Genomic DNA, 16,892 nt, shown 5'->3' with positions numbered 1-16,892 from the left:
ACCAGAGATGTAGGTAGATACATTACTGCTGAATAAACAACACTCAAGTGCAAAGAAAAACAGGATGAATTCTAGAACTGGGCCAGAATTCTCTGCTATAAATACGTATATTAAGTGTGTGTATATCTAAGAAACTGCTGACACAGCACTGTGGAAAGCACTGCTAGAGGGCTTTCTGCTGCTGCCAACAATGTCATCATAAATCAGAAGGATTCTCAGGAGCAGCTCTGTGGTTAACCTGCAGGAGGATAGCGAACAACAGCCCATTGTGGCCAGAAAAGGACTATTTGACACCTTGGCATCACCTCACACACTTAGTGAACCAGACTTTATACCTATTTCTTGCTTAGCTTAAGCAGAGAACAAAAAAAAAGTAATTAGTATTCCATAAAAATCAAAACAGGCACCAGTCAATATCAGGAAAATCCAGCGCTCTCTCCCCAACGCTGAGCACCTCTCCAGCCCATTTGTTTAAAGACAAATATTTGAACAGCTTTGTATCAGATGTACCTTTAGAAAACCAGAATCTGAGAGGGAAAAGAGCACAAGAAATGCTTACTTCTGGAAAAGTTTCATTGCAAGAACTACCATCTATGGATACCCCTGCAAAAATCCAGCTCACAATGGACCCACTTGTAATATGAGCAAAAGCAGAAAACTGCCAGGACCTCACAGAGACACCCAGCAATTGCTGCTCCACACTGCACATTGCAGCAGCCTGGGGCTTCTGCTGAAGCTGTCTTGAGGATAAAGACTTTCTCAGCTGCCTGGAAAGGGATGTTAGTGCTATGGTTCAGCCTGCTCAAGGTTACACAAAATTAATTCAGGCCTCAGCCTCATGGTTCCACCAAAACCAAGGTCCCACAAATACTCAAAAAATACTGGGGCTTTCCTAAGTTTTCTAAATAAACCATCATTAATTTGGTGACATTTTCTGAGAATTATGATGCTCAGGTACAGTTTTCTAATGTTTCTAAAGATGAACTTTTCTAATGTTTTAAAGTTACATACTGAAAATGGCCAAGTTTAGACTTCTGTGCTAGTGGAGTTAACTTGCTGATACTCTAGGATGAGCTCTCACACATCAAGACAATTTGCAAACTTCCCTAAACCATGTGGAAAGATGGTCAGATTCCTAATGTTTTCTTTTCTTCATGATGGAATTTATTCTATAAATTACTGCAAAAGAACAGAAGCAACTAGCATGCTACTAGAAAGGCTACAGTGCACCAACAGATAAATGGGTAAACCAAACACGAGATGCATTTCCTCTGTAACTTGAAATTAGGAAAATGAGATTATAAAAACACAAAGCTTCACTACTACATTTCTCAACATGCTGTCAAGTCTGTTGTTACTTGAACCCAATAATTGTAAGAACCTGTTTCTTTTCTTCCTGGGTTTTTTTTTTTTTTTTTTCCCGCCTAAGTGCCCTGGAGTAATGTATGAATGTGATTTACTAATTGTAGAGTGACACCTTCAGTGTCAGGAAGAAGGGAGCAAGGGGAATCCTCAGCTTGCAGGGTGACTGTTTCAGATCCCTAATGTCCAGAGTCAAGGTGCATTGGTGCATTTGCTGCCAGAACAACAGTGCACCAAGATATTTTGCATGAGATACCATTCTCCATGGGTATGCATGTGAACAGCCAAAGCACACATGGCTCACTGTGAAGGAAATGAAGACATGAGTAGCTTTCACCTCCTCTGATTTCCCAAGAGCCAGAGAACTTCATAAGGATTATCAGATTTGAGGGGATTTTTTTGCTGTTTAGTATTTTCTGAAGTTCTGTTTTGTTTTCTCAAGGGTGGTTATTTTGGCCCTCTGAGGGTTTTATGAATTTTGCCTGCTCAACACTGTCTTGAGACAATGCACTGCTGGGATCTTAAAGACCCCAAACTGATTTCATTGTTGAAAGAGCCATTCACCCTGCAGCCCTCATGTACCTTGCCTGGTTACCTTCTGCCTGAGTACAGATCTCTCTTTATATAGGAAACTTGAGACTCCATGGCCCTGTTCCAGAGGCTAAACAAAAAGAAGTTGTAAACTTTAACCAATCTGCCTCCCTACTACTAGCTACAGAGACTAATTTTCTAAAATCAAATTTCTTGTCTGGAAACAAAACACACTTTTGGAACAGCTTTAGGTCTACTGACTACCATGAACCAAAAGCAACTGGACCATCCTCTTCTTCTTGCCTCTGGTAACCAAGGGTAACTTCAGAAAGTCTTTGACAGAAGCAGTCAAACATGAAAACTTAGGGAAAGCAGTCGCAGGAAATAGACAAATCTGAGGTAAAAAGGAAGAAGAGAGAAAATGGATGCAACACACCATGGTAACATTCCTATGATAGGGAAAAGCCCTTCCCTCAGAGTCCAGAAATAAAAAATTACTGAGAAAATAGGGAAACTTGATCACAGCAATTTTTCAATATTGTGTTTAAGAGTAGTTGGTTATTGATGGATAGGAAATTGTTAGAGATGGCCAAAAAAACACACATACAAAAAGTTCTCATTTGTAATGGATCTCAAGCAAAAAAATGCCAATAACAGCTCACTTATGCTCTTCTTTACTTTGTATTCAGAAGGTATTGTTCCTCAGCCTCATCCCTTATAACATAAGTAGGTAGCATTTACCAATTTCATACAAATAATAGAAAATGGGAACAGAAAGATCCCTCTTGATTACTTTGCAGTGGAAGTTGGGTCTTCTGTTTGTACTTGAATGGTGCCCCATCCATGCTTGCCCATTTCATGCTATTATCATGAGGTTAATTACACCATTATCTTAAATTACGGATTGTTTGAGAACCTTGTTGAACTCTACTCTTCCTGTTTTTATAGAGATTAGCAAGGGAAGTTTTAGCTTTTCAGATGCTCACTGTCCTCACTGTGAAAAGCAGCTGCCTCTCCAACTCTGTACAGGCAATATGGCATCACATTCCATTCCAGAGCAGATGTAGAGGCTGAATTTTCAGTGATGCTGAGCCCCCACAGTGTCTGCCACCACCTCTGAAAACCAGGCTCTTGGGATGTGAAGTGGGCAGCAGCAGAGCTAGATCCTCCTTACTTTTACTTCCTTGAGCAGCACAAAAATTGGAACTCAACACAGAATACACTGTGAGCATTAGACAATTCTCTTAGACTAAGTCAGCTCATCACAGAACATGCATGGCTTTTCAGGTGTTTCATGGAAGGTTATAATTTATTGCTCACTGTCCTGAGTAATCCAGTCACTTACGCATACTAGCAGAGAACCAAAATCATGGTAAAAAAAAATCCCTAACAAAACACCTGGACAATCTTGCCAAAAAAGCTTCAAAACATTCCCCACAATCATGAAGTTTCTTTCTCTTTTTTTTTTCTTTCCCCAGTAACTTTCTTTGTTCTTAAACATCTATAGCTGTTGGAAGGAATATTATCAATCTAGAAACAAAGAACGTGTTTGTTGTTGTGTTTTTCTTTTGAAAATAAAAAAATTCTTATATATTCAGTGGAGCTTTTTGATTCTGTGCCCAGATACCGACATTACAAAACATAAGACAAAATTATAGGTACACAGCGTGCCAAGAAAATCAACTCAGCATGGCTTGCCCAGGCTCTTTGAAAGAAGGCATGCACACTGTGTCACTATTATGATTTAAAATAGCTGGGCCTCCAGAGCCAGCACACTACTGTAGCACAGCTCAAGGTGCCTGCAGATGCTTGTAGCAGCAAGCCAAGTGATTAGCTTCAGCACCGCCATGAAAGCACCACTTTGATTCCTGTTCAATGTGTATCTCGCAGCTTCATTTGAGTACAAAACAAACCTCCGAAGAAATGAAAGAAAGCTTAGGAGGGGGGAGGAAATAACTGAGTCCTTTACACTAAACCTCATTATTATTTACTACAGAGTGCAAATTTCTCAAGTTCAATGGAGAGGGGGATTTTCTACAGCAAAGGAGAAGAAAATGGGGTTTCTCATTGTAAAAGGACTTCTGCTTCTTTTGGGTATAAAATGGGTCACAAAAGCTTCCAATTCCCTGAGCTCAAGGTTTGCTAGAGGCAAGCAAGAGTCTGTATGTGCATGCACATGCATCACCCTGCCAGAGGGAGCCTTCTCAAATGCTTTCCATGTTACCTTCTACCTTCTGCATCACTAAGAATCAGGACAACGCCCAAGGAGATTCTGGATGTGCTCTGACACTTCCCTAGACAAATTTTTTTGAAACTGGAAAGGATTTATTTTTTGGCACCGGTTATTGGTTCTTTTTACAATGCCCTCCAGCTGCTCTGGGATCCAGGTTAGAATCCAGGTTCAAGCTGCTGCAAGTTCACAGATGTCACAGGGTCCAACACATGTGCTCACCAGCACAGCGAGGAGACACACTCTGGCCCCAGCTCCCTCAGCCTCATGGGAGGCTCATGGGAGGCTGATGGAGGGAAGATCCCCATTCCATAAGTTATTGCCTCATAATTGCCAGCTGAGCTCAGCTAACATAATTCCATCCTTCATTAAATCTCTAATTAAGCCAGTCTCTGCCCTTACCTTCATACCACCTTCAATTTGTGTTAACTTTCTTAGATAATTTCAAAGAGATATCTATCTGTCCCTTAAACTGATATGTACCACATTCTTCCAAGAGCTTCCTTGATGCTTTGCTAACTAAAATATTGGTCCTGTTCCTACATTTTTCCACCCATATCCTAAATGAAAGCATTTCTGTGTCCAACCAGTATGCACCTACTCTGCAGACATCCCTTATATTACTCAAAATACTCACTTCTATTGTGAATGAATAACAGACTTGTAAGAGTTTTTTTACCACAATTTCAATTCAAATTTTACTTGCATGCCTTTTCCAAGGTTAGCAATTTCCCCAGAAGAAACAGTGATCAAAACATCACACAGAATTTTTTAAATAGTACTATATATATAGCAATCATATTCTTCTGGACTTACATTTAACCCAATTTACCTCTAATTATACATCTTGGTAACCAATTTCCTTTTTTCCCTCCCTTTCACTAGAATCATACTACAAAAATGGACAAATCTACATTTTTCTACAACAGTTTCTGAAGTTCTTTACTATTTTTTAGAGTTCTCCTAGCTACCTGCTAGTAATTTATTTAGCCTAGAAAATACCTGTTTCATTATTGCTGTATTTACACTGGGCTTTTTTTATGTTTAAAAGCCTAGGCATCTGTAACACACAAATCCTCTGCTCTGGAATTCTGTTTCATTGTTTGTCATTGATAATATCCAAAATCCCAGCACCATGGAAATCAGAATAGTCCCATTTACACACATGAAAAGGCTGGAGCTCTGAGAGCTTTCAGAAGAGATGAGCAACCTGGGCTTTACTCTGAAGCTGGAGCCAAGGTGGTTGAAGGTGCCTTTTTAAGGTTACAATACAAGGCCAAAGATTGGGGGGAAATACAGGGCAGCTGGAGAGAAAAATTAACTTGAATTATTATCAAGTGAGAGCTGGATGAATTCCACTATGTTATGATGCTTTTGCACTGCAAAGAGGCCATAGATCCTAAAGACTTCAACTCCCTGAGCACATCTTTGTGTCTCTGAAGACAGAACAATTCATTTTTTCCTAAGATTTTCTGCTGGACTTACAAGGTTAACACTTACTTGCTTCACAGTTATTAATCAGCCTCTCTCAGGAAAGGGAATTTCACTGCGTCAAACTTTAGGTCAGTGGTTTTTAGGGCTTTGTTTCACAGTATAATTTACACTCCTCTAAAATGTAGCTCTTTGAATAATAATATAAATGTAGCAGTCACTGATGGATCTAATGAATCTAATGAATTTGCTTGTGTCCTAATTTAATAATACCTTCAGATATGTCATACAGAAATACTGATCTTCTAAAGGCTGTTGCTTTCCTCCTGTCATCTCACAGCCCTTCCACTGGCAGTGGAAAGAAAGGATGCCAACCCTGTAGCCATCAAAATCACTGCTGCACTGCACTCGGTCAGTTTTTATTAGGGCAGCAATCTCAGTGCTGAATAGTGACAAAAATAGGAGAAAAAGGGAAACTATTTGTTTGGATTTGGACAAAAGAATACGCATCAAGCTCGTCCCTCTTCATTTGCCACAACTACTCATGACCAAAAAAATCCACTCCAAACCAACAACAAAAATAGTTCTCATTTTGTTTCAGGTCTGGTATGATGTTCTTTAGCTGATTTTTCACTGAAATTGTACAGCCAGTGCACAGAAAACAAAAGGAAGGTGACCTTGTTTGTAAGAATTCTGTCTTTTTCACTCTCAAGTGTAGCACCACTAACTGATCCTCCTTCTCCTCCCCTTTCTCTACACAAAGGAAGTTACATTCCACTGACCTTTTTTCTAGCTGCTGTGAGATTTGTAAATTCCTCTGCACAGAGATTCAGAAGGCTTGAATTCAAAACCAGCTTCGCCAACCACTATCTTGGAGCAGCCTCCGAATGACCCATGCATTGTGAGCATTGCATCAAGTCAGCTCCAGCCAAAAGTGTGCTGCAAAGACAGCAGGGCCAGTGCTGCCCACGCTCAATCCAGATACAGCTGGATGTTTGCAGAGCATCATGCCCACACCAATAAGCCACACGTGGATGCAGTGCCACCCAGACTCTGCTAGATGCATCTCTGGGCCCTAGGCCAATGTGCCTGCAGGGCACTGTGTTATCCAGAAGAGTATGAACTCTGGGCTACAACAGAAACCACAGCTCTTTTGCATCAGTGAAAAGACACTATGTTCCTCTCCACTCACTTCTGGTACCAAAATTCTGCTGAGAGATGATGGCAACATCTCAGTGGGACTGGTTGGTTGACCTCAAAGCTTGGCCAAAATTCCTTTATGTAACATGAAGCAAACACAGAAGAAGAGCATCTGTGATTATGGCTCAGCTAGTCACTTTTTGAGAAGAAGCAAATCTTCCCCTTGCCCATTTCCTTTCTGAAGTGTTCTGCTGTAAAATTCCTCTGTTAGAAACTTGGGAGTAGCAGAATAAAGGCTTCCTTCAGTACCCTGACAACTACAGCATGCAATCACAGTCACTGGTGGCACAACTGGAAAGTTTCCAGACAACTTCAGCTATGATGGAGCAAGGACCCCATCTCCATTCAAGCTGACATTTTGAATATATATTACTCTTGGGGTTTTTGTTTTGACTGCCTCATTTGGCAAGATTATCCTACATGATAGTCAGGCCAAGTCAGATGTCTCTGTTGCCAGCATTAACTAGAGTGGCACAAATGATGCTCACACATCCAACTACCCCAGGACAGACAAGCTATGACAACCACAGACAAAGAACTGCCAAAAGAATCTGCACAAAGTGCAAGTGAACAGGAGGAAAACCATACATGAGTGGTGGCTGCATCGTGAAATGATAAAGCAGAAAAAGGACAGCCCAGGCAGGGCAAAGAGCCAAAGCACACTGGGATTGGCAGACATGTACAAACACAGAGAGAGATGTAAGTGTAGCTCCTATTGTCAACATATATTTTTATAGGGATAATTTTAGAATATTTAACAAGGCTGTACACATTTTCAGTTTGGAAACACAATCTATTTGTTCACTCTTTTTCTGTGACTGGACAAAGGGCAGTATTTATTAGGTGAAATGTCTGAAAGCCTTTAGTGTTGTTAATCACACCAGCTTCCTTGATATATTAAGGCTATTAGGACTTAACTAGATAAAGATGCACATGTTACTAAGTGAATCACCTTCTATCTGTCTAATGGAAACCAAGTGTTGATTTAAGTGGAGTCATCTGTTTAAAAAAGAGAGAGAAAGAAATTGAAATAAAACCAAGACTAACAGATGTCACAGAAGGGTCAATGGCGAGCAGTATTGGATCCAAGACTTTTAAAATAGAAACTTACATGAATATTTGAACTCACTTGAATAATTCTCTCTGCTTGACTGTGAAAATACAGCATTCAATATAATTTGTTTAGCTTTTAATGCTACATGCATAATTATCTATATTTAGGACAGTTTCTGTGTCATGTAAGCATGTTCAGTCCTCTCCACCCTTAGGTTCCTGGGCTAAAAAATCATGTTAGTAGATTAATTTCTAGATGATTTAAAATGCACTGTCTAAAATAGTCCCGGCACATTTATATTGGCTGGGTTGGTGTGGTTTATGTGTTTATATATGCTGCTCTCAAGTACTGGATGGTTTTAGTATTAATGAGCTATGATTATGTTGAACCCTGCACTGGCCAATACAACTATCCAAAACTAGAGGGGTTTAAACACAACAACAAAAAAGAATGCTGATTTGTGGTTAAGCCCCAGACACGGATTAAGTTGAATTCCTGGCTGTGCCACAGATGCCACTGTGATATCTCAGGCAAGTCACTTCCTGTGCCTTAGCTGTAAAAGAGAGAAACAATATTTTTCTTTCTCCCTTCCTTTCTCTATTTTGTGTGCTTAACCAGTCAGAGCAGGAGCTTTCATGCCATGATGAAAATAACAAAGATGCCACAGAGGTCCATCCAAAGGGAGGCAGCTGATCAGACTTTTACGCCCATGGCATGCAAGGTCAATCACATCTGCCAGGTGGGGCTGCTGGATGAAGCCACCAAGTGTAGCATCACTTAGTTTGGGACAGAATGAGAGCCTGTGACATGGGTTCACAGCCCTTTGCTTACTGCTGAAATAGTGGGATACTTTAAAAACATAAAAAATTGTTCTGATAATATTTATTATAGATATTTTTTATCGTGCAAATCTTAATTTTCTTGTTGGAAGGTGAATTGTAGTCTCGTGACAACCCCAGAGGGTAGGATTCAGGAACAGAGAAGAATTTGAGGAAACTATATTTGCCATCTTGGTTTCCTGTGCTCTAGGAGTGGTAGATATATTTTGAACCATGTGTTCATATTCCATTTTCATAGACTGCCAATTTTTCTTCTTATTTTCCCTCTGACTTTTGTAGCTCTAAGCAGGAATCAGACAGCAAAGACTTCTCCTGTTTCTCTTCCTGGACAGCCATTTCTGGTTTGCAATTTTTAGCTGAGGGTGGGGAGGGGTGGGGTGAACAGGAGGAGCAGATAGGGTGTCAAGAGGTATGGACATCGTGCAAGAAAGGGAGTATACCTCCCTTTACTCTGAATCTTTTCCAAGAGCTGAATAGATTCCAACCATGAAAAGACTGCAGCCTGAATAGAGTCCTTTCAACTCCATCCACTTTTTCTCCCTGATACTCAACTGCAAATGAAAATAAAGTATTTTAATTCCAGCAAGATCACTCTAAAAACAGATCTTTGACAAGGAACGATTTTCAACTGTGATGCATCTAATTTCAGCAAAGGTTCATCCCAGTGTATCAAACCCAAAACTTGCCATTTAAGTTGGAGTGGTTTTTGGTCACTCATCTCCAACACACACACATCCCAAAAAAAACCCCAGAGATGATCTTATGGTCATTTATTTTCCTTTAACCTATTAGAAAGGCAAATCCAAGTCTTCTGCCTAGCATGCTGTGCACACGTGTTGTTCACTTAAAACCTTTTTCTCTGATCAGCTCTACAGGGTATTTAGTCCATACAACTGTTCCACATTCTCTCTCGGCATATGCACCATGCATTTCCACTCCACATCAAATGTAAACAGTCTCTGCACAAGAGCGATGGAGGCTGCGTTTCAAATCTTGCTTGGGTTTATCTTTGAATGCCAGACAAAACAGGCTTTATGTGGTTTGATAAAAGATCGAGTCATCCCCATTTGCAGACCTTACATCCACTTGCATGCCTACTCAAATATAAACACCGCCAGCAGATTCCCAAACCAGAAACTAATCTGAAGATTGTTTAAAAGATTATTAACTGGTCAGGCATTATTTAATTCCTCCAAATCTCCCCCCCCCTCAAATTCCTAGATTTTATAGGATACATTGCATGTTACCTAAAATTCCTCTGGGATTTCTGCTCTTAATAACCAAGCAGACATCTGTGAGGATCATAAAGTATTAAGAATTATATATATATGTAAGTGTATCTATACATGTAATACTTTGAATCTGTAATGGTTTACACTCTGTCCTCAGCATTATGCTTCCCAACTGCTGTCTGCATCCAGAAGCACTAGTAATGTACAGTGAAATCTATCACAACTAACTTAAACAGGAATTCTTTTCTTTAGGAGCATTTTTTTTGCCTTTTTACTCTTCATAAAATCTGTAGAGGAGTATCACAGACAACTCGTGCAAATGAGTCACCAGAACTTAATTAGTCATTGCTTTTGAGTACCAGCATAGGCACTGTGTGCTAGCTTGAACTACCTTCGGCCAGTCTTGAGAATAAAATTGTATTTTGTCTTGCTTAACTTCGTTTTTCAGTGCTGAAAAAGTGTATACTCTCATCTCCTGCAAATAAGCCAACGAGCTGCAGTATTCTCACTATCTATGGATTTATGTTCAATAGGAGATTTTTTTTTAATATAATCCCATTTACTGTGATCCAAGGGCTGACACAAGACATAAGTTTCTCCGCCCCAGTTAACTTATTTCTAGTACAAGGCTTGTAGTAGAGTCTTTTAAAAAAAAAGTGTAAGGAAGTACATATGCATAAAATCATGTTTTTCCTTTTTTTTCTTACCAACTCATCGCTGGCTACTGTTTAAAGTGCTTGCTAAACTGGAGTTTACATACAGACATCCTGTTTAATAATCCTCAAGTGAGCCTTTCTCCATGGCTTTGCCTAATCTCTCTCTCAGTTTGTTTCTATCCTAGCTACTGAAGCTTCTGGCAGCAATGAATCCAACAAGTAATTATTTTTTGTTTTCATTTTTTACTGTGTATGCCTGATAATTTTATTTTACTGCAACTGGCAAGATGGGAAGTATAAGACACCGGAAATAGAAATCTGTAGTTTTTTGTTGTTTATCTACTGAAATATTATCAGATTGGTGAGAGAAAAGCTATTAAAACTGTAAAGCTGCCTAATGACTGAGATTGTTGAAGGATGTGCTTAGTTGTAGTCCAATTTATAGAAAATGGGCATCCTCCATCACAAAGTTCAACACGGAAATTGCTTCCGTATGCTTGTACTTCAGCATCTGGAAAAAGACTAAGGATTAAATTAATAGGGATACTTAATCTTCCATATGCCTCAATATTCCTCCACATCCCCCAGGTTATTACTTCTGCATTATTGCAAGAACTACATACAAGATGAGTAACTGCTTGGTGGTGTTTGTTTTGATTTTTATTGACTTCATGTATCTTTTAAAATTTCCAGCCAGACCCACAACTTTTTGTTTTGTTTCTTGGTATCTGGAAGGCAAATCCTCACACACCTATTGCAGAAGCTGCCAATATTTAACACCTGAAATGCTTAGTGCATGTTCAGCTTGCAAAATGCTGAATATTTCTATGCCAGACACTTTCTAAAGCCATCTCTCCAAGCAATGGTTCTAACCTCGCTTTCCAGCACTGGCCACAAAGTTGGGTTGTTTTTCAGTCTTTTACCAGCAACATTTCAGTAATTCTACTCAATTAAAAATAAAACCAAAATGTTCCAGTCCATTGCATACTGATGAGGCACCATCAGTCAAGGGCTTTTTTGAAGTTTGCACTAGTTGCTATGCTATGCTAGGAAGCACAGTAACTGTTCCCAGGCTACAGAATGACATTAAAAATAGATGGAAAACCCACCAAGGCTTGATTCTATGTTAGATAATGCAGTTGTTTCACATGGAATTGGAAAAATGTCCACACATGAAGAATTCTTTCAGGTGAACAAGCTGTCAAAATGAAACTTGGTATTTTTGAACCCAGGAAGATGTAGATGAGACAATACTTTTCTAAATAAAAGGTTAACCTATCTAATGTGTGCACAAAGGATTTTAAATATGAAGCATCAAATAATGAGATGATAAATAGGGACACACCTGTATTTTCACTTATCACAGAAATGCTGTTGTAAAAGTAATGTATCCATGGCGCTGAGCAAAACTATGTCAAAACAGCCAAAAAAAAAAAAGTCCTCTCAAAGGCATGCAACTTAATTAAAGCTTAATGCTTCTGCCTACCATGATGAGGGAAAACTAAAATTGTTGGCTCCTTTAATGATCACTGCAGCATGTCCTAAACTTTTCTGCATTGGATGGGCTGAGAGTTCATTATTTGAAATGGCATGATTATAATTTGTCTTATGATACACTAAAATAGCAGATTTATTGACATTACAGTGAGATTCCTCTGCAGTATATAACTGAAGTTCATATCTTTTTAAGCAAATCAACAAGATAAATAAATCAGATATGAAACCTTTTACAATGGGCAACTGTTAGTAGATTAGAAAGCAAGAGACGAAAGGAGCAAGAATAAAGTCAGAAACAAAACCTAGACTTATCAGTGGTCATTCTGTTCATTGGAAGTTCAACATGGTTCCAGTCAAACTGGTTTCTAACACATGTATGGATAAAATTAATACTCCAGTGAAACAATTACAGAAAATTATTCAGCTAGAAGAAAAGGTCATACTGTGTGTATAAATGTTGTAACATACAGTCTTCACCACTTTTTGAAAGCCACCACAAAGAAGCCTTTGCACTCATTTCTCTTTGAAAGTTACACAATCAGCACTCACCAAAAAAACATGTATCAAATATTTATCATACCCTTACCATTTTACTGAACTCTATGCATTTAACAATCAAAGACATGGTAGATGAAAGACAAAAAACCAAATCAGCATAACCAGAACTCAAAAGGCCTGTGAGAAATACTCTGCCTTACAGCTTTGGTTTCCAAGATCAGTTTAGATTTCTACTAGTCAACTCAATAAGCACAGCAGCACCTATTTTAGGATAGATGTTTTCATGTGATAGATCTGTTTTTAATTTATTTTAAAAGTGGTGCTATCTGCTTTCCAAGTAAATCTGAAAAAATGCAATGATCTCTGTGTTGCTCTTTGGGTTAGTACTGGCTAGGATACAAGGGTTCACCTTCTCAGCTGTAAGCATGCAAAATGTGTATATGCTTGGAATTAATATGGTCTTGCAGAACTGTTTGATTCACATTAAAAGGTGCCACATGTCTCCCTACCACATACCTTCTGTACAAATAGAAATCTCCATTTAAACCTCTACAGTTTAAAATTTAGCAACAGATAGCATAACTTCTAATGCTTCATATAACTGAAAAAGACTATTACAAGACTTTAGTTATGACCTTGGCAATCCTGATATTAATACTGTACTTACTGTCAGATACAGGAACAATTCTGAGTATATAAGAAGGGATGCCCAGAAAATTGCTTTGAATTGCTACAAACATTATTAAAAAGCAAACTTTAAAGTGTTCAAATCATTGCAGAAGATTAAGCCCTATATTAAAAATAACCTAACAGAAAGAGAACATAATGTCTACTGCTCAGAATGGTTTTTAACATTTTTTTGTAAATCTGGGTTGTGTTATTCCACTCTGGGAGGTCCACAGGCAGGACCTACAGATATCTGGGGCAGTCTGGTTTGTAGGGACAAGAGAGAGAGTCCAGGGACTGGCCACTTTTAGCCTTCACTGCATATTCTACATGATTTTGTGCAGTGCCCATATTTAAGACTGAATTTCCTTAGGGCAGCCAAGCAACAAGCCTGGCTGATTATCCCAAAAGTGCAAACTGCGCCTGTTATAGCTAAATTAATGGCTGGCAAAAGGCTGAAAAAGAACAGATTAATGTGAAAATTAAAAAGCTAGCATTGCAGTCATTTATAGCCAAGCTAAAATTAGTGCAGTGAAAAGAAAACAGGAGCTGCAGGACACAGAATTTCCCAAGTGCTCTGTGGGCTTGCTGCTGGCTGGAGCTGCTGGGCACACCCAGCATTAAGCTGCTGGCAGGCAGCGCTTGCGGCGTGAGGATGAAGAGTGCTGTGTGAGGAGGAAGGGCACTGTGCATACACAGCTGGGCCCATCTGGAAAAACTGTTTTTGATTTTGAGCTTGGTAGCAAGCCAGCTGTGGCCAGGTTCCTTGAGGGTAGGCTGAATAGTCACTCACAGCTGTTTCAGGATAAAAAGAGAAGGCTGGTCACCACAAATAAATCAATTTGCTGCTGTAATCCTGCTCAACAACATTCCCTGAGGTATCTAAAGGCACACTCTTGGACCATTGGCACTTGGCAGGGTGTGTGAGCCCTGCCTGGGCTCTGCACTCCTGCTGTTAGATTACTGATGGACCACAGCTGGCTGGTGTCCTGACAGATGGGCTGTGGGCAGCTCCCTGCACCCAGCCACGGCAAGACACCTTTAGGAGAGCACAGCAGTTGCCACCCTCAGCTTTGAAGGCAACAGAGAACAATGGCAAAGTCAAAATATGCCATGGTTACATGTTGGATCGTGATTTCATGTTAGATCATGACTTCTTTTCATGAAGGCCTATCAGGCTGTGCAATTTCCAGTTACACTCACAAAACCATCTTTTCAGTGTCTTGCCAAAATTACAATATTCAGCATAAAGGAATCTGCAGGAAGGTTCTTGCAAATGTGATTCATCCCTCTGGCTTCTGTGGTTAGGAAACAATCTTTAGGTTCATGATCACAAACTGCCTATATCACAAAGTCAAAGTTTCTCTTAGTGCACAAGGTGAACAGACTACAGGACTCTCCTTTAAATGAAAGTGCTCGTAAATTTACAGAAGAAAACACAATGTTTTGCTGATGCCAATATTTGAAAATTCAGATTTGTGCCATGAAGGATAACAATTCCTGTCAATACACTGCTGTTTAAGCATTTTATTTTAAAATGTCCCTTTTAGGTGCCATTCCCTCTGTACTGCTGGCTGTACATGTCCCTCCTTTGACTTACAGGAGATTTTTCAAATGCACAAGAGGTGTTTAGATGCTGACAATAGCCTGCAGCACTGAATATCTCTCCTCCAGAAGTGCAAGACTGAAAACTAATTCACAAACCAAATGGGATAAAACTGTGTAAAATAATTTGTCACCTTAAGAACCATCTGATATCCTTGACATAGTACTCAGCTCAGGAAGGATTTAACTGGATGCTGAAAGCATACCATGCACCATGTACTTTATGAGAAAGAGAAGGCCAATCTCTGAGAGCAAAAATGCCAAAAAATTAGCTTTGGCCACCATCTACAGCTGCAGCAAAAATGTGATTCTAGCATTGCCAGTGTGTTTTTATGTTAACCACTGTTTGCTGAGTCCAACTGAAATTCTCTATTTTTAGCCTTTCAGCTACTTTCAGATAAAATTCCTGCAGATAGGACTAGCTGTATAGGGTAGATAACATACAGCTCTGAAACCACAGATGACCTCATGCAACTGCAAAGAAAGAAGGGTCTGTTACTTAAAACAAGGCTAAAATTTAACCCAGCTATACTAAAATTATACAGGGAGTGTTTTACAGTCCCATTACAAGACATAAAAACCCAGTCACTATAAATTCACGGTGTAGTTATTTGTAAGGATGTAAAAAAGAGTAATTAATGACCCCCAAACAGCTTATCTCTGAGCCAGTACAACACCAAGGCTCTCCCAGGCTCGCTGGAGATTTTACAAATAGCACTGAGAAGCTGCTTTAGCTGCCATTTGAGAATTATTTGTCCACACTGAAAAGTCATTGCTCTTTGTCACAAGTCACAAGACATTTTCTAGTGTTCCACACTTTTAGCTGACATTATGGAGAGAAAATAAATAAATGTAATCCAAACTTTCTGGAAAGGGCTTCCTTGTGTAAGAACACATATTAACCACAGATGCAAGGGAGCACTACACAGTGATTCTTCTTTGTGCTAAATGCACTCTACTTTCCTCTCTTCTACTTCACTGTTCCTGTGTGCTCCTCCATACACCAAAAGAAACCTGTTTCCTTTAAAACACCATTATTTCCAGTAGATTGAAGTGCAGTCCTGAGTACCATCATTCAAATTTATCAAAGTATATAAGGAGAAATGTGTAAGGAATGATCATGTCACAAGTGAATCAATACAGATCAGGGTGCTCAGTTTGTATCTCTTGGTATGTATTGCTCACACATTTTTTTTAGCCTGCAGAATATTTGCTGAATGTTTTATCAGAACAAGACCTTTATGAAGTTACCACATACTTCCAGTAGTGGAAGAAACACTCTGAAAGTTCTTTGCCTCAGGAAAAGGTTTCAGTCTTAATAACAAATGACCAATTAATGAGATACATGAGTGAAATAATTCTAAACTAAGGAAATGCTTTCACTCTCTCACCAAATCACTCTAAAAGATCAGTAGAAGATTCAAACTATTCTTCTTAACTATTCCTTTCTTTCCTAAATCCCAGCATTTTAAAAACCCGTATTTTTTAAAAATTACACGGCCTCTACCGGCCTCTATTTTTTTCAAGTGCAGCCAGCACTGAAATAAAGGGTTACAAAGCACTTAACTGTTAATTTGTGATTATAGAACAAGTCTGATTTTTTTGGGTTCATGTCACTTGGAAGGAGAAACTCCATTTGTCATAAGGAATGAAAACCAGGACAGAACAAGGTTTGCTATTTCCCTCTCTAAGGAATTGTAGGTGGACTTATGTAAACAACAGAGCAACGATCAAAGGGAAATCTTAGGGACCATAATATACTGAGATATTAAAGGAACAGAGCCTTTTATCTATTGTGGAGGAAGGAAGTAAAGCAATGAGACATAAGTAATATATACAATTAAAAATAAAAAACCCCAAGCAAGTCCCAAAACAGACTGAAATCAATTAAATTCTGGGTTTTTTCCTTATTCTGTTAAAATGACAAGTGAGAACCAAAAATGCAATCTGTGACAAAAATTACGCTCCATTACCTGGAAAAGCCAGGCATTCAACTCTATTTTAAGCTGAATTTTCCTCCACATTCTATGAAACAAGCACTGTTCGATCACAAACCATGTCCTCATTCACTGCCAGTTCAACTGAGGCTTA

General features: G+C 39.2%; 1 protein-coding gene across 7 annotated transcripts in view; it reads right to left on the bottom strand.

Moving 5' to 3' along the window:
* The window catches only part of KCNQ1 (potassium voltage-gated channel subfamily Q member 1), a 333,012-nt gene that overhangs the window by 84,953 nt on the left and 231,167 nt on the right, over window positions 1-16,892 (bottom strand). The window lies entirely within an intron of this gene.

Source organism: Lichenostomus cassidix, chromosome 5, assembly GCF_008360975.1.
Source record: "Lichenostomus cassidix isolate B80296 chromosome 5, HeHo_3.0, whole genome shotgun sequence".
In the NCBI taxonomy this organism is placed as follows: domain Eukaryota; kingdom Metazoa; phylum Chordata; class Aves; order Passeriformes; family Meliphagidae; genus Lichenostomus; species Lichenostomus cassidix.
Note: the sequence above shows the minus strand (reverse complement) of the source record. Positions and strands in the feature narration are given on the sequence as shown.